General features: G+C 44.0%; 1 protein-coding gene across 2 annotated transcripts in view; it reads left to right on the top strand.

Annotated features, from left to right (window-relative positions):
- Window positions 1-18,899, top strand: part of SCRG1 (stimulator of chondrogenesis 1) — a 249,313-nt gene that overhangs the window by 132,095 nt on the left and 98,319 nt on the right. The window lies entirely within an intron of this gene.

Here is an 18,899-nt window from a genome sequence, read left to right as displayed (position 1 = left end):
TTATACTGCCCTGGCATTCTAGGGCCCCTAATGTGTGGTTAGTAGTTTGAAGTCAAAATGTGTAAAAAATGGCCTGTGAAATCCGAAAGGTGCTCTTTGGAATGTGTGCCCCTTTGCCCACCTAGGCGGCAAAAAAGTGACACACATCTGGTATCGCCGTACTCAGGAGAAGTTGGGGAATGTGTTTTGGGGTGTCATTTTACATATACCCATGCTGGGTGAGAGAAATATCTTGGCAAAAGACAACTTTTCCCATTTTTTTTATACAAAGTTGGCATTTGACCAAGATATTTATCTCACCCAGCATGGGTATATGTAAAATGACACCCCAAAACACATTGCCCAACTTCTCCTGAGTACGGCGATACCAGATGTGTGACACTTTTTTGCAGCCTAGGTGGGCAAAGGGGCCCACATTCCAAAGAGCACCTTTAGGATTTCACCGGCCATTTTTTACAGATTTTGATTTCAAACTACTTCGCACACATTAGGGCCCCTAAATTGCCAGGGCAGTATAACTACCCCACAAGTGACCCCATTTTGGAAAGAAGACACCCCAAGGTATTTCGTGAGGGGCATGGCGAGTTCCTGGAATTTTTTTATTTTTTGTCACAAGTTAGTGGAATATGAGACTTTGTAAGAAAAAAAAAAAAAAAAATCATCATTTTCCGCTAACTTGTGACAAAAAATAAAAAATTATAGGAACTCACCATGCCCCTCACGGAATACCTTGGGGTGTCTTCTTTCCAAAATGGGGTCACTTGTGGGGTAGTTATACTGCCCTGGAATTCTAGGGGCCCTAATGTGTGTGGTAAGTAGTTTGAAATCAAAATGTGTAAAAAATTACCTGTGAAATCCGAAAGGTGCTCTTTGGAATGTGTGCCCCTTTGCCCACCTAGGCGGCAAAAAAGTGACACACATCTGGTATCGCCGTACTCAGGAGAAGTTGGGGAATGTGTTTTGGGGTGTCATTTTACATATACCCATGCTGGGTGAGAGAAATATCTCTGCAAAAGACAACTTTTCCCATTTTTTTTATACAAAGTTGGCATTTGACCAAGATATTTATCTCACCCAGCATGGGTATATGTAAAATGACACCCCAAAACACATTGCCCAACTTCTCCCGAGTACGGCGATACCAGATGTGTGACACTTTTTTGCAGCCTAGATGTGCAAAGGGGCCCAAATTCCTTTTAGGGGGGCATTTTTAGACATTTGGATCCCAGACTTCTTCTCACGGTTTCAGGCTCCTAAAATGCCAGGGCAGTATAAATACCCCACATGTGACCCCATTTTGGAAAGAAGACACCCCGAGGTATTCAATGAGGGGCATGGCGAGTTCTTTGAAAAAAAAATTTTGGGGCACAAGTTAGCGGAAATTTATTTATTTTATTTTTTTCTCACAAAGTCTCCCTTTCCGCTAACTTGGGACAAAAATGTCAATATTTCATGGACTCAATATGCCCCTCACGGAATACCTTGGGGTGTCTTCTTTCCGAAATGGGGTCACATGTGGGGTATTTATACTGCCCTGGCATTTTAGGGGCCCTAAAGAGTGAGAAGAAGTCTGGAATATAAATGTCTAAAAAATGTTACGCATTTGGATTCCGTGAGGGGTATGGTGAGTTCATGTGAGATTTTATTTTTTGACACAAGTTAGTGGAATATGAGACTTTGTAAGAAAAAATAAAATAAAAATATTTCCGCTAACTTGGGCCAAAAAAAATTCTGAATGGAGCCTTACAGGGGGGCGATCAATGACAGGGGGGTGATCAGGGAGTGTATATGGGGTGATCACCCCCCTGTCACTGATCACCCCTCTGTCATTGATCACCCCTCTGAAAGGCTCCATTCAGACGTCCATATGTTTTTTACGGATCCACGGATACATAGATCGGAACCGCAAAACACATACGGACGTCTGAATGGAGCCTTACATGGGGGTGATCAATGACAGGGGGGTGATCAGGGAGTGTATATGGGGTGATCACCCCCCTGTCATTGATCACCCCCCTGTAAGGCTCCATTCAGACGTCCGTATGCGTTTTGCGGATCCGATCCATGGATGCGTGGATCCGTAAAACACATGCAGACGTCTGAATGGAGCCTTACAGGGGGGTGATCAATGACAGGGGGGTGATCAATGACAGGGGGGTGATCAATGACAGGGGGTGATCAGGGAGTGTATATGAGGTGATCACCCCCCTGTCACTGATCACCCCCCTGTAAGGCTCCTTTCAAACGTCCGTATGCGTTTTGCGGATCCGATCCATGAATGCGTGAATCCGTAAAACACATGCAGACGTCTGAATGGAGCCTTACAGGGGGGTGATCATCCCATATAGACTCCCTGATCACCCCCCTGTAAGGCTCCATTCAGACGTCCGTATGCGTTTTGCGGATCCGATCCATGGATGCGTGGATCCGTAAAACACATGCAGACGTCTGAATGGAGCCTTACAGGGGGGTGATCATCCCATATAGACTCCCTGATCACCCCCCTGTAAGGCTCCATTCAGACGTCCGTATGCGTTTTACGGATCCGATCCATGGATGCGTGGATCCGTAAAACACATACGGACATCTGAATGGAGCCTTACAGGGGGGTGATCAATGACAGGGGGTGATCAGGGAGTGTATATGGGTGATCACCCCCCTGTCACTGATCACCCCCCTGTAAGGCTCCATTCAGACGTCCGTATGTGTTTTGCGGATCCGATCCATGTATCCGTGGATCCGTAAAAATCATATTGACGTCTGAATGGAGCCTTACAGGGGGGCGATCAATGACAGGGGGGTGATCAATGACAGGGGGTGATCAGGAAGTCTATATGGGTGATCACCCCCCCAGTCATTGATCACCCCCCTGTAAGGCTCCATTCAGACGTCCGTATGTGTTTTGCGGATCCGATCCATGTATCCGTGGATCCGTAAAAATCATACGGACGTCTGAATGGAGCCTTACAGGGGTGTGATCAATGACGGAGGTGATCAGGGAGTCTATATGGGTGATCACTCCTCTGTCATTGATCACCCCCCTGTAAGGCTCTATTCAGAAGTCCGCATGTGTTTTGCGGATCCGATCCATGTATCAGTGGATCCGTAAAAATCATACGGACGTCTGAATGGAGCCTTACAGGGGGGTGATCAATGACAGGGGGGTGATCAATGACAGGGAAGTGATCAGGAAGTCTATATGCATGATCACCCCCTTGTCATTGATCACCCCCCTGTAAGGCTCCATTCAGACGTCCGTATGCGTTTTGCGGATCCGATCCATGTATCCGTGGATCCGTAAAAATCATACGGACCTCTGAATGGAGCCTTACAGGGGGGTGATCAATGACAGGGGGGTGATCAGGGAGTCTATATGGGCTGATCAGTGGTTTATAAAGGGTTAATAAGTGACAGGGGGGGTGTAGCGTAGTGGTGTTTGGTGCTACTTTACTGAGCTGCCTGTGTCCTCTGGTGGTCGATCCTAACAAAAGGGACCACCAGAGGACCAGGTAGCAGGTATATTAGACGCTGTTATCAAAACAGCGTCTAATATACCTGTTAGGGGTTAAAAAAATCACATCTCCAGCCTGCCAGCGAACGATCGCCGCTGGCAGGCTGGAGATCCACTCGCTTACCTTCCGTTCCTGTGAGCGCGCGTGCCTGCCTGCGCGCGTTCACAGGAAATCTCGGCTCACGCGAGATGACGCCTATTGGCGTTAGCGTAGCCTGGGAGAGCCGCCGCAATGACGCCTTTCGGCGTTAGCGCGGCGGCAAGTGGTTAATACATAAAAGAAAAAAATCATAATAAAGTCTCTTAATAGTTTATTAGAAATAATGCAGACAATTTAAAAAAATCCCCATCAATTCCAATACAAAGCAAGTACAGAGCTCAGAACTAAATTATTTCAGGATGTCGTAATGGTTTGTTAATTCGACAATAGTTAATCAATTCGACACACGTCCCCGGATAGGGGATGTAACAGGGATTAAACTGATAGGAATAGTACTAGTTAAGACACCACTCATATAAGGTGTCACAGCACATTGCTCCGTGAACGCGCAGTGCCCCAAATTGGGAGTAAGAGGACCGACCAAGCAGCTTTTTCCATCTCCCGGTTCCTAAAATCAATTCAGTTTGGTGTATCAGAGTTTGGTCTGTCACTGTGAAGGCAGTTGAAGGTATCCGATTTTTTTTTCACAAAAGGCAATCCCACCCTGATATGGGACGTAACAGGGATTAAACTGATGAGAATAGTACTACAGAAAATAGCACTCATATCGGGTGTGACAATAAAATGGCACGGCGCAGACGCAGTGACCGTGGCGTGGATTCAAACAAAGGGGAGGGAGCCAGCGTTTTTTTAACCATCTTCCCGTTCGAAAAATCAATTTAATAAATGGACCCCAGATTGGGGATGTCATGTAACAGGGATTAAACTGATGAGAATAGTACTACAGAAAATAGCACTCATATCGGGTGTCACAGTAAATTGCACGGTGCAGACGCAGTGACCGTGGAGTGGATTCAAACAAAGGGGAGGGAGCTAGCATTTTTTTAACCATCTCCCCGTTCGAAAAATCCATTTAATAAATGGACCCCAGATTGGGGACGTAACAGTGATTAAACTGATGAGAAGAGAGAACTATAGAAAATAGCACTCATATCGGGTGGGACAGTAAATTGCACAGCGCAGACGCAATGACCGTGGATTCAAACAAAGGGGAGGGAGCCAGTGTTTTTTTAACCATCTCCCCATTCGAAAAATCAATTAAATTCTCCTTTCCGGGACCCTTGGTGTTGTACGTGGCTGGGTGGAGGAATAAACCTTCAATGACATCAACGGGACATGGCTATCTTGGTATCCAACCTTGTGAAAATGGACTGTTTGCTGTTGTTTGCGGTGCATTAAAAGGGGAGTTTGGTCTGTCAATGTCTGTGAAGTGGGCGTAACCCTTACACTACCTGATCGATACAACATCATACCTGATCATAAACACACACTGGATGTTTTAAACCACATTGTTCAAAAAAAAAATTGGATTGTTAGGTGATTTATGCCCTTTATGGATTAAAACCCAACTCTGCGTCAACTATGTAATTTTCCATGGGAGTTTTGCCATGGATCCCCCTCCGGCATGCCACAGTCCAGGGGTTAGTCCCCTTGAAACAACTTTTCCATCACTATTGTGGCCAGAAAGAGTCCCTGTGGGTTTTAAAATTCGCCTGCCTATAGAAGTCAATGGCGGTTCGCACGTTCGCGAACATTTGTAGAAATCAGCGTTCGCCGTTCGTGAACGGAAAATTTTATGTTCGCGACATCTCAATATATAGGTAGAACCAAACGAGTTTTGAAAGTACGAATAGCAGAACATGTTGCTAATATCAAAAAGGTGTTATCACTGTCAAAACACTTTAGAGATTTTCACAATAAGGATCCAAGCAAACTAGTGTTTGTAGTTATTGAAAAAGTTAAAAAGCAATGGAGAGGGGGTGATCATGTAACTCGAATGTCTTGGGCAGACTCTAAAAGAATATATGAATTTGACACACTTATCCCTTCAGGATTAAATGCGGAAATTGAACTTTGTGGATTCTTGTGATTGGCTTGGGCGCCTATCAGGGAGGGGATATCAGCGATATTATCACTGATCGCTGGTTCCTCTACCTACCCGGCCTCCATCCCTCCACTTAATTTTTTCATAATTTTCCATAATTATGCCATATTTTTGTACCTTTATATTTATGTATTTATATACTCCCATTTACTGGGGAATTAGGATACTTACCTTGTTGCCCTAATCAGGGTTTATAAACCGATTATTATTGGGGTACTAGATAATAGTATTAAGTCAACAAATTATTCTATATTTTTTATGTATCCATAGAGGTCCCTCTACAGAGGGGATTTTGTATTAGAATTTTTTTATTTTGTTGTAATGTTTATTGTTTTTACAAAATAACGAAGGAAAAACGCAACGTAACATTGGTTTTCTGCTTTGAAACGTTTTATATTTTGACACAAATTGTCATTTGAAGGTTATTCAAGATTGAGATTATATCTACTATATGTAGTATTATATATGCCGCATCCTTTTATATGTACCAGGTATGTAATCCAAACCACTACTTGTAGAAAATCTTGCTCAAATTAGACTCCACCTTGAAATCACTGGATCTCCTTATATAAAGCTTTATCACTGCCATTACTGCCTGCCGGAGAATTCCTCCCTCACAGCGTGAACACTAGTGGTAAAGTAAGAATTTGAATCACCTATACATGCAGGTATTGTACTGAGAAACAGTTTGGTATAGTGGAGACTCAGACATTCTAATCGAAGCACAAGTTATACGAGAGACTTACCTGCTATAATCCACCTTGATGTATTCAGTATCAAGTTGCAATAACTATACAGGGAGTGCAGAATTATTAGGCAAATGAGTATTTTGACCACATCATCCTCTTTATGCATGTTGTCTTACTCCAAGCTGTATAGGCTCGAAAGCCTACTACCAATTAAGCATATTAGGTGATGTGCATCTCTGTAATGAGAAGGGGTGTGGTCTAATGACATCAACACCCTATATCAGGTGTGCATAATTATTAGGCAACTTCCTTTTCTTTGGCAAAATGGGTCAAAAGAAGGACTTGACAGGCTCAGAAAAGGCAAAAATAGTGAGATATCTTGCAGAGGGATGCAGCACTCTTAAAATTGCAAAGCTTCTGAAGAGTGATCATCGAACAATCAAGCGTTTCATTCAAAATAGTCAACAGGGTCGCAAGAAGCGTGTGGAAAAACCAAGGCGCAAAATAACTGCCCATGAACTGAGAAAAGTCAAGCGTGCAGCTGCCAAGATGCCACGTGCCACCGGTTTGGCCATATTTCAGAGCTGCAACATCACTGGAGTGCCCAAAAGCACAAGGTGTGCAATACTCAGAGACATGGCCAAGGTAAGAAAGGCTGAAAGACGACCACCACTGAACAAGACACACAAGCTGAAACGTCAAGACTGGGCCAAGAAATATCTCAAGACTGATTTTTCTAAGGTTTTATGGACTGATGAAATGAGAGTGAGTCTTGATGGGCCAGATGGATGGGCCCGTGGCTGGATTGGTAAAGGGCAGAGAGCTCCAGTCCGACTCAGACGCCAGCAAGGTGGAGGTGGAGTACTGGTTTGGGCTGGTATCATCAAAGATGAGCTTGTGGGGCCTTTTCGGGTTGAGGATGGAGTCAAGCTCAACTCCCAGTCCTACTGCCAGTTTCTGGAAGACACCTTCTTCAAGCAGTGGTACAGGAAGAAGTCTGCATCCTTCAAGAAAAACATGATTTTCATGCAGGACAATGCTCCATCACACGCGTCCAAGTACTCCACAGCGTGGCTGGCAAGAAAGGGTATAAAAGAAGAAAATCTAATGACATGGCCTCCTTGTTCACCTGATCTGAACCCCATTGAGAACCTGTGGTCCATCATCAAATGTGAGATTTACAAGGAGGGAAAACAGTACACCTCTCTGAACAGTGTCTGGGAGGCTGTGGTTGCTGCTGCACGCAATGTTGATGGTGAACAGATCAAAACACTGACAGAATCCATGGATGGCAGGCTTTTGAGTGTCCTTGCAAAGAAAGGTGGCTATATTGGTCACTGATTTGTTTTTGTTTTGTTTTTGAATGTCAGAAATGTATATTTGTGAATGTTGAGATGTTATATTGGTTTCACTGGTAAAAATAAATAATTGAAATGGGTATATATTTGTTTTTGGTTAAGTTGCCTAATAATTATGCACAGTAATAGTCACCTGCACACACAGATATCCCCCTAAAATAGCTAAAACTAAAAACAAACTAAAAACTACTTCCAAAAATATTCAGCTTTGATATTAATGAGTTTTTTGGGTTCATTGAGAACATGGTTGTTGTTCAATAATAAAATTAATCCTCAAAAATACAACTTGCCTAATAATTCTGCACTCTCTGTAGATGAAGCAGGGTCTACAAGATTAGTAGTGGTAGGGACATACATACGTTCATATCCTACGTGAATTGGACCATATGCTTATGATTCCAACATGGTTGCAACATTGTGTTCTGATATATGGGTGTCATGCTGTTTTTTATTGTGATGTTTTCAAATACGTTTTATTTTTAATAAATAGTTTTTTATGATTTTAGGGCATTGATTCATCCGTGCAGCCACAGATAGAGAGTGCCAACCATCAAGTTTTTTCATAGAATAATACATTGCACCGCATAAATAATTGCAATGTATTATAGAAGTGATCAAAAGATGACTAATTAAAGTCCCCTTGTTGGACTAGTAAATAGTTAAAAAAAAGTTTAAAGACAGTTTAAGTTTAAAAAAAAATTCAACTTTTTTCCATTGAAACTATAAAAGTTTTTCAATTGAAAAAATTGCTTTAATAAAATCCACATATTTGGTACCGCTGCATTTGTAATGACACACACTACACAATTATCATGCAATTTATCCCGTACTTTCAACCCCGAAAAAAACAATACCAGAATTGATGTTTTTGGCTTATTTGCCATCAGGAAACATAATAAAAAGCGATCCAAAAAGTTTTACATATCTCAAAATGATACCATTGAAAAGTACAAGTCGTCAAACCCTCACGCAGCTCCATAGAATGAAAAATAAAATAGAATAGTTATAGCTATTGAAAATGAAAAAAAAAAATGCTCGGTCACTAAGGCCCAAAACAGGCTGGTCACTAAGGGGTTAATGACTAAAATACAAGTTATACTGAATCTTTACCCACAAAACTATCTACCAATCTGCTCAGCTCCTCCTGCTCTATACCCTGCTGCCTGCAGATTGCACTGCACTTTCATGGTGACAGTTTATCTTTAAGGCCTCATGCACACGACCGTTGTTGTTTTGCGGTCCTTTTTTCACTGAGCTATTGTTCCGGATCTGAGTTTTTTCTCTGATTTAAGTCTTCTTCTGTTCCGTATCCATTTTGTTTTTAAGTGCGATCTGTTTTTGGCAGATCGGAAACGGAAACAGCAACTTATTAATCACCAATATGGGCTGGTCATAGCATTTCTACAGTATGGATCCGCAAAAAACTGATGAAATACGGTTGACATACGGATGTGTTCCGTGTGCGTTCCGTATTTTTTGAAATACTTGAATAGGGCCTCAGACCGTGATTTGCGGACAATAATAGGACATACACTACTTTTTTGCGTAACGGAAATACTGAATGCACACGGAGTACCTTCCATTGTTTTTGCGGACCCATTGAAGTTAATGGTTCCACATACGGTCCGCAAAAAAAACGGAACGGAAGCGGAAACAAAATACGTTTGTGTGCATGAGCCCTAATATTGTCACACCTGCTTGCAGTTTTTCTATTAGGCCAAGTTCACACTTCAGTTAGTTGGTCATTTATTTCGATCAGTTATTGTGAGCCAAAACCAGGTGTGGGTCAAAAACACGGAACAGGTCCAAATCTTTAAATTACACCTGATATCTGAGTAGGCTTTACTACTGGTTTTGGCTCACAGTAACTGATCGAAAGAACTTACCAAATAACTAAAGTGTGAAAGACCTTAGGAAGGAATACTCTTCCACTGAAGCTCTCCCAGTTAGGCCTCATGCACACGGCCGTTGCCCAGCTGCTCCGTGCATTGGGGACCGCAATACGCGGTACCCAATGCATGGGTGACATCCATAGGGATCCCACAGACAGATCCAGACCCATTTAACTTGAATTGGTTTGTAATCCGTCCGCACCGCAAAAAAAAATGTTCTATTTTTTTGCGGTGTGTGTAGTGCTCCCGTGGGGTTTCGTGCCTCCGTTCCGCACCGGACCTTCCGGATAACGGAACCATTTAAGTAAATGGGTCTACATCCTTGATTTGGTGCAAAAACGGCTGGGGCCCATATATTGTGAACCCGCTGTTTGTGGGCCACAATACGGGCCAGGCTGGCACAGTCATGTGCATGAGCCCTAATACTGTTGATAGGAGATATTCAAATGATGAAGGGTTTACATAGACTATATGCTATCTTTGAATTCTTTACAACATAGTAGGGAATGTAAATAATTGTAATTTACTTTTGTTCCCCTTTCTTCATGTTGTAACGCACACATCAACAGATATTTGGTGATATTCCCAGAATATATGTATGTGGTTACAAACAAATTGCAGTCCATTTATTATATTTGCCTCCCTAAAACATAAGTGTCCACATAACTAATTATTAAATTCTCAGGGTTTAGCCACACACTTACAGTAGGTTCCATCATGCAGTTTTGGATCACAAAAGGAGAGAAAGTATTACAGGCAGATATGACTTTTCTTCTCCTTTAAATTCACTCCTGGTTTTGGCTTCCAAAACTGCATCAGGAAACCTGAATGTTTGGCCGTACCTTAGTATAATATGCAGCGACTCAGTAAATTCTGTAAAAACATATTTTTCCCTAATTAGCCAAGTCATAGCAATAAAGGAATATGTATATATAACATGTGAAGGATACCACGCCTCATGCCCACTTGATGTCAACTACGTCAAGCTCACGAGATGAGGTATGGTCCCTGGTTACCAAGATGTTACAGCAGGTCACGTCTTGGTGGCCATGCTTGCGTGGTGCTCTCTCCATTTACCTCTGTGGGACTTCCGAAAATAGCTTTGCGTGCATGCTTGGCTAATTTTTGGATCTCCTATAGCAATGAAGGGAAAGCACACCAGGTGCTGTCCTTCACTTCGGGGACCCCATTCTGAAGATAGGAGCAGACCCCAGATGTATCCCAACGTATGCAATTAATGTCCCAGATGAGCCAACCCCTATAAGTCCTCCTGCACATAATCCCAGTCTATACAGCAAAGATAAGGACATTTATCATTATATGAATAGTGTTGGGCGCGAATATTAGAATCGCGAATTTTAATCACGAATATCTCCACTTCGAGAATTCGCAAAGAATTAGAATATAGTGCTATATATTCGTATTCTCGAATATTCTCGATTTTTTTTTTTTCATCAGTAACCTCCCTTCTTGCTTGTGGGCCAATGAGAAGGCTGCAATATCTTTGTCAGAGCTTAGCAACATCCCTAGCAACCAATAGGAAAGTTGCCTACCCCTTACTATACAGGAACCTTCCTAACAGCCCTTGTATGTAGTATTTTGCAGATCTGAGAGAGACAGCAGTGTTATTGCTGTGCTCTCTGCTTTCCTGTGTCATTACATTAGATAGTTATTTAGCATATATATATATATATATATATATATATAATACAGATAGTTAGTGGGAGATAGTCAGAGTAGGTTAGATCCTGATATAGTGTAGCTGATTCCAGTGCAGGGTGTTAGGCAGTGTGACAGGTTCTGCTGTCCGTACATACATGCTACAGACGTAGTGCTGTGATGTCACAAGTTCACACCAATCAGTAATATATAGTCAGACCTGCTAAAATGTGAAGTTGCACGTATTGCGAAAAATATGTGCATCATTAATTGCCGATTTGCGCATTCGTGAATATATTGGAGCACTCTATCTGCATACAGTTGCAAGAAAAAGTATGTGAACCCTTTGGAATGATATGGATTTCTGCACAAATTGGTCATAAAATGTGATCTGATCTTCATCTAAGTCACAACAATAGACAATCACAGTCTGCTTAAACTAATAACACACAAATAATTAAATGTTACCATGTTTTTATTGAACACACCATGTAAACATTCACAGTGCAGGTGGAAAAAGTATGTGAACCCTTGGATTAAATAACTGGGTGAACCTCCTTTGGCAGCAATAACTTAAATCAAACGTTTCATTTAGTTGCAGATCAGACGTGCACAACGGTCAGGAGTAATTCTTGACCATTCCTCTTTACAGAACTGTTTCAGTTCAGCAATATTCTTGGGATGTCTGGTGTGAATCGCCTTAAGTTCTCCTGCAAAATGTCTTGATAAACTTGGGAATTCATTTTTCCTTTGATGATAGCAATCCGTCCAGGCCATGATGCAGCAAAGCAGCCCCAAACCATGATGCCCCCACCATCATACTTCACAGTTGGGATGAGGTTTTGATGTTGGTGTGCTGTGCCTCTTTTTCTCCACACATAGTGTTGGGTGTTTCTTCCAAATTACTCAACTTTGGTTTCATCTGTCCACAGAATATTTTGCCAGTACTGCTGTGGAACATCCAGGTGCTCTTGTGCAAACTGTAAACGTGCAGCAATGTTTTATTTGGACAGCAGTGGCTTCCTCTGTGGTATCCTCTCATGAAATCCATTCTTGTTTAGTGTTTTACGTATCGTAGATTCGCTAACAGGGATGTTAGCATATGCCAGAGACTTTTGTAAGTCTTTAGTTGACACTAAATCATAGGTCTTCTGAGAGCTCTTTTGTGCGAGGCATCATTCACATCAGGCAATGCTTCTTGTGAAAAGCAAACCCAGAACTGGCGTGTGTTTTTAATAGGGCAGGGCAGCTGTAACCAACACCTGCAATCTCATCTCATTGATTGGACCGCAGTTGGCTGACACCTCACTCCAATTAGCTCTTGGAGATGTCATTAGTCTATTTTAAGTACTAATGTTCAGAGATGGGGGAATCATCTAGATAGTTGAATACTCAGTTGATTTGATTGATGGTGGAACGGTCCTTGTATACACGTCTATGAATATTGCTCATCACACTTTTTTTGTGCACGTGTGTTTCACTCTCAGTGGGCACTCCACATATGCACTTTTTTTGTACTTTTGGCACTTTTTTATGTCACTTCACGTGTGTCTTCTATGATAATTTTGATAACAATTCCATTTATCATTATTTCTTATGAAGTTATTATACATATATTAGTCTCATGTAAACACATGCAATCACTATTCATCATATTAGGTTTGATGGTTTCCATCATCTTATTAACATAATGTTCTTGTCACAACCGTAGGCAGGGACACGCACTCACACAGTGAGCCTTAACTTGAACCCAACCCTCTGACCCTGCCTACTTGCAGAACAAGTCCTAGGCGACAAGTCCACAACTGGTCAACGGTCCCTATACTGGTAAGTGCAGAGATACAATCCAAGTGCCCGCGGAAACCGCAGGTACCTGTTCACACACAGGACAAGACAAACAAACACCAAGGGAAGTCGTGCCAGAAACAGTCAAACCAGGAGATCAATACCAACACAATCACTAAGCGGAAGGAGGAAGCAATAACAAGCCAAGTGTCAATAACGGACAGGAAGAAAGTAAAGAATCGCTAAGCAGAGAGAGAGGTCTAGGTATAAGTCCAAAAGCAACAGTTCAATTAACACACAGGCAGCATAGCACAGCAAGGAAAACCTATAACTGGCAAAGATGATTGCCAGTAGCTGCCTTAAATAGGGAGCTAATCACCTTAGCGCTGACATCACCGAGGGCGTGGCTCAGTTGTGACATCATCAGGAGGCATGGCCAGAGTGGCCGTTAGATAGGGGGCGTGGTCTACATTACGTAGAAAGGGTGTGACCTAAACAGCACCGAGAGGGGCGTGGCCTGAATGCCAAGTCACCAAGGGGCTTGGCATGACAACGCGTCTGGCACCGCGCTGCAGTGTCTGAGCCCCAGACTGCAGCGCTGGAGCTCGGACAGGCAAGTTGATGACAGTTCTTGGCTGTTACCACCGCAATTATATGTCAGAGTTTTTTATATGGATTTTACTATAATTGGTTATTATACATATATATTATAGCCCTGTGTGTATTTTGTATTCAAAGGGTTTTCTATTGGTATTAGATTGCCCCCATACCCAGGGAATTATAGAGTGGTATCCACTCCCTTGGGATGAGGGGACACTAGGGTCAATGGGTGATAACATGCGTGGCCCCAGTACCTGAATAAGTATTCATCTGCATTCCTGAGAATGACGAGGGGGGGGGGGGGGGGGGTTCTCCCTCTAATCATGTGGGTTGGTCACATGACCAGCATTACGGTCATGTGAGCATCCACGTGACCATGATCACACTGAAGGTCCTGTTGTTTATTTATATGTTGGTACAGACACTTTATTTGCAGCGCGATTCAATGGGACCTAATATAGGAGATCTTGCCATCTGGATACCAACTGGTCCCATTATTTGAACAATTGTTCATTTGCACCCCTGAGCAGGATGTGGGTCTGTCATTCTTTTGATCATGTGGTTTGGTCACATGACCGGAATTCGGTCATGTGAGCATCCACGTGATTATGATGATACTGAAAGTCCTGTGGACTGTTTGTGTGCATGGGCAGATATTTTATTTGCAGTGTGATCCAATTGGACCTAATATAGGATACCTCGCCCCCTGGACACTGATTGGTGGTCACTTGATTATACAGGTGGTGCGATTATTTCCAGCTGGGTGGGGAGTATATAGGATGTTGACTTTTAGTTACATGTATCCCTTTGAAAAAGCTTGGCGAGGCAAAACGTGTGTCAGGGAAATTGCTTTTTTTTTGCTCCCAGGTTAGTATGGCGCATCTATTTATGTCTATTTTTGTATTTATGCATTGACTGTGGCTGTACCAGTAGACTGTACTGATTACTATTTACATTTTGATACCAGTATGGGCCAACTAATGTGGGTTCAACCTTTTACTTTTAGTAGTCTGAGTTGTTTTTTCTACAGTAAACCCTGGTTCTTGCCATCTTGCACTGGTCACTTTATCATTATATAATTATTGGATGCACCTTACTGGCCAAGGGGGGGGGTCTCTTTCACTGTACTTATACGCAAGATTTTATATATGTGCTTATTGTTACATTGTGTTTCAATAAAGTGATGCTTTGTTATATTCCATGTGTGGTCTATGTGACTTGGTAGAGAGGCTTTCCTGTGTCTACACATGAGTGATAGGGTTATGATAAAGTCTCGCACTACACTATATGTATCATCATTCTTGTGTTCGAACACACAGCAAGATCTGAGCCGAGACAAATAGTCTTGTGCTCCTTGTCTTCACACGGCTGTCTACACTTTTATTACAGAGCAAAAATAAGTCCAAGAAGCAGAAATGTAATTACTTGTATCAAACTGATTCATAACGCTGTGTAAAACCAGGCCCTGAGAATGTGTCGACTCCACGCGTTTCAGCATTTATACTGTCAGGAAAACAAGCAGAGTACAATAAACCCACATAGGATGCTATTGATTTACCTCCTAGGAGTAATCAGACTTCCAGGTGACTTTAAGCTGTGAGAAGTAATAGCCAAAGAAAGAGGAAACGTCGTCTGTGAAATGATAGTAAAAAGTAAACATGTTAAACAGCAATTTAATGTACGCCCAACACGAGGGTAAATTATGACCCACTAAGTGTTTTTCTTCCTTCATTATATGCATTAAAGAGCAAACTATTTTCCTTGAGAGAGATGGAGAACTTTGATGCAATTTTTCTTCAGCACACAGCCTTTATGGCTTTGATTAATTGCTCTCACGGGGACCATTTTCCAGGCCGCACAGGCAGAAACATGGTACTACTTTAGTGGGGGGTCAGTGACAAGAAAAGGTGAGTCACGGCACAGACAATAGACTCCCCTTATTGTATTATGACTGATTTCTGCTGGTACTAGGGCATGAATCACTCCTGTCCACATGTGTATAACTCATTAAAGCCAAGCACTGCCTTTCAAGTAGATTTTTTTTTCCTTATACAAAAGAATAGCAGAAATAGACCATAGATTATACATCAGCATCCTTGTGTTATGTGTGGCTAATAAAGTAAAGTAAGGCAGCATAAATGACAGAATATTACTTCAAGCAGAACACAAAAAACATTCTCTACTACACAAGAAAACACTTGTGTATGTCATCTCAGGCATATGAAGGTTACATAAGGTAGGGAAGCGGACATTAAAGGGGTTTTCCAAGACTGTTATCCAGAGGATCAGTGGGGATGCGACACACAAGGCCTTGGGTGATCAGCTGTTTGAGAAAGCACCAGCGCTCGTACATTGTACAGCGGTTGTGCTTGGTATCACGGATCAGCCGCATTCACTTCAATGGGGCTAAGCTGTGCCCTGGCCATGTTACCGATGAACGTGACGTTAGAAGGCCACGGCACTACTGTGAGCTCTGGTGCCTTCTCAAACAGCTGATGGGCGGGTGTCCGATTCTGATGTCCTATCCAGAAGGTAGGTCATCAGTTACAAAATCTCAGAAAACCCCTCTACAATATATTATACTTTTTTCTTCTTAAATGGGTATTTAAGATTTAGGAAACTTTTTACGTTTGGTCAGTATTGTGTAGTATCTAAAGAAATAAATCCACACCGGATCACCAGTGCCGCTGTAGCCAAACACTGTCCTCAGTAGCGTCATATCCCAGGCCACGTACGAGTGCTTGGGTACCAGTGATTGGCCATGACCAGGTATGTACACTCCTGGGACAGGAAGCATCGCTGAGAGGGGCATCAGGGAGCAGGTGAGTGGATTTTTTTTCTTTTGGGGTATATCACAGTACTGGCCAAGAGTAAAAAACAGAGCGGAGCCTCTGTGCTGTAACCAAGTGGCAGGGAGGAGGGGAGCGGTTTTCTTCTTAGGTACAGCACAGGACTGACCAAAAGTAAAAAGTTGTCTTAAGCTGGAATCAGCCTTTAAGGGTATGGCTGCACAGGGCCGCCATCAGGGGGGTACAGCCGATACCCCAGTAAGGGGCCCGGACCCTGGGGGGGCCCAGCCAGTTCCAATATTTTTTTAAAAATCCCCCCCCCCCTCCCATTTGTCAGTGACTTGAGTTGAACTTTATTGCATTGCTAGAGGGGGGAAATTGATTATTGCTTGCTAGTGATGTCCGGTTCATGAATGAATCGTTCATTTGAATCTATTCAGTTCACTGAACCGTTGGAGTCGATTCCTCTGACTGAGCGGATCCGAGTGAAACAGCTCAGTCTGACCTAGCACACAATAGCAGAGCCGCTGGCAGCAGGGAGGGGAGGGACTCGGGAGGAGTGTAATCTGATCCTAGAGTGGAAGCTGCTTCTGCCAGCCCCTCCCCTCCCCGCCCACCAACCAATCAGAGCTGAGTCAGTGAGTCACAGCACACAATAGCAGAGCCGCTGGCAGCAGGGAGGGGAGGGACTGGGGAGAAGTGTAATCTGATCCTAGAGTGGAATCTGCTTCTGCCAGCCCCTCCCCTCCCCACCCACCAACCAATCAGAGCTGAGTCAGTGAGTCACAGCACAAAATAGCAGAGCCGCTGGCAGCAGGGAGGGGAGGGGCTCGGGAGGAGTGTAATCTGATCCTAGAGTGGAAGCTGCTTCTGCCAGCCCCTCCCCTCCCCGCCCACCAACCAATCAGAGCTGAGTCAGTGAGTCACAGCACACAATAGCAGAGCCGCTGGCAGCAGGGAGGGGAGGGACTGGAGAGGAGTGTAATCTGATCCTAGAGTGGAAGCTGCTTCTGCCAGCCCCTCCCCTCCCCGCCCACCAACCAATCAGAGCTGAGTCAGTGAGTCACAGCACACAATAGCAGAGCCGCTGGCAGCAGGGAGGGGAGGGACTGGGGAGGAGTGTAATCTGATCCTAGAGTGGAAGCTGCTTCTGCCAGCCCCTCCCCTCCCCGCCCACCAACCAATCAGAGCTGAGTCAGTGAGTCACAGCACACAATAGCAGAGCCGCTGGCAGCAGGGAGGGGAGGGGCTCGGGAGGAGTGTAATCTGATCCTAGAGTGGAAGCTGCTTCTGCCAGCCCCGCCCCTCCCCGCCCACCAACCAATCAGAGCTGAGGCAAGGCAAGCACTAGCAGCTCTGAGTCTGAGTCACTGACACAAGTACAGGGAGTCTAAGAATCAAATGAGTCACAGGTTAAAAAAATCGAAAGATCCGATTAGATTCTTTGAGTTAAAAGAGCCGTGAGTCAGTAGAACAGTTTACACTGAGGCTGATGCTTTTGCAGCAGTGATAAGATTAAGGGACAGGAGCAGAGAGATAAGAGAAGTGACAGATGACTGTGAAGACCACTCGATCTGTTGCTCAGAAGCCATGAGATTGTAAGGCTACTTTCGCACTTGCGGCAGGACGGATCCGGCAGGCTGTTCACCCTGTTGAATCCGTCCTGCCGTTATTTCACCGGACCGCCGCTCCGTCCCCATTGACTATAATGGGGATGGGGGCAGAGCTCCGGCGCAGCACAGCAGTGCATGGAGAAAGGCCGCCGGACTAAAAGTACTGCATGTCCAACTTTTTAGTCCGGCGGCCTCTCACCGCAAACTGCCGTGCTGCGCCGGAGCTCCACCCCGTCCCCATTATAGTCAAAGGCGGCAGGACGGATCCGACAGGGTGACAATCTCTCTTCAGGTTTATTAGAAAATCTGTTATCAACTTAGCACATCCAGTGTTCCCTGTGCATTCACTTCACTTGGCTGTACTGCTGTCAGACTGCTGTCACTGTGGGTGACAATGCATTGCAGGCACAACACACAGCTCCTGAGTGACTGAGTCCTCCTGTCCGCTTCCCTTCATTCCTGACTCAGTCAGAGCTCAGACAATGTACCAAGAGCCGACTCAGCGAGTCAGCAAGAGAATCGAAGCATCCGCGCATGCGCACCACCTAAGCTCTTCAGTCAGTAGACTCAGCAAATGAACCGAAGATCCGATTCATGAAATAGTTCATTCAAATGAACCGATTGATCTGAAAGATCCGAACTTCCTATCTCTATTCCTTGCCCGCCCCCCCCCGCGCTCCGCTGATTCCCGTATTATATCTGGTATTCTGTTCTGGCCTCTGGGAGTGGGACTGGAATCGAATCTGGAAAGAATTGTGGTGGAAGCCTGCCCAGCTGCCCTAGTGCCCTCGCCCCACTTAGCCAGCCCAGCTCAGTAAGGCTACTGTCACACCTGCATTTAGGTGCGGAGACGGATCCGCACCTATAATGCAAACGTTGGTATCCGTATCCGTCTGCA

The sequence above is a fragment of the Bufo gargarizans genome, chromosome 1, assembly GCF_014858855.1.
Source record: "Bufo gargarizans isolate SCDJY-AF-19 chromosome 1, ASM1485885v1, whole genome shotgun sequence".
Lineage (NCBI taxonomy): Eukaryota > Metazoa > Chordata > Amphibia > Anura > Bufonidae > Bufo > Bufo gargarizans.
Note: the sequence above shows the minus strand (reverse complement) of the source record. Positions and strands in the feature narration are given on the sequence as shown.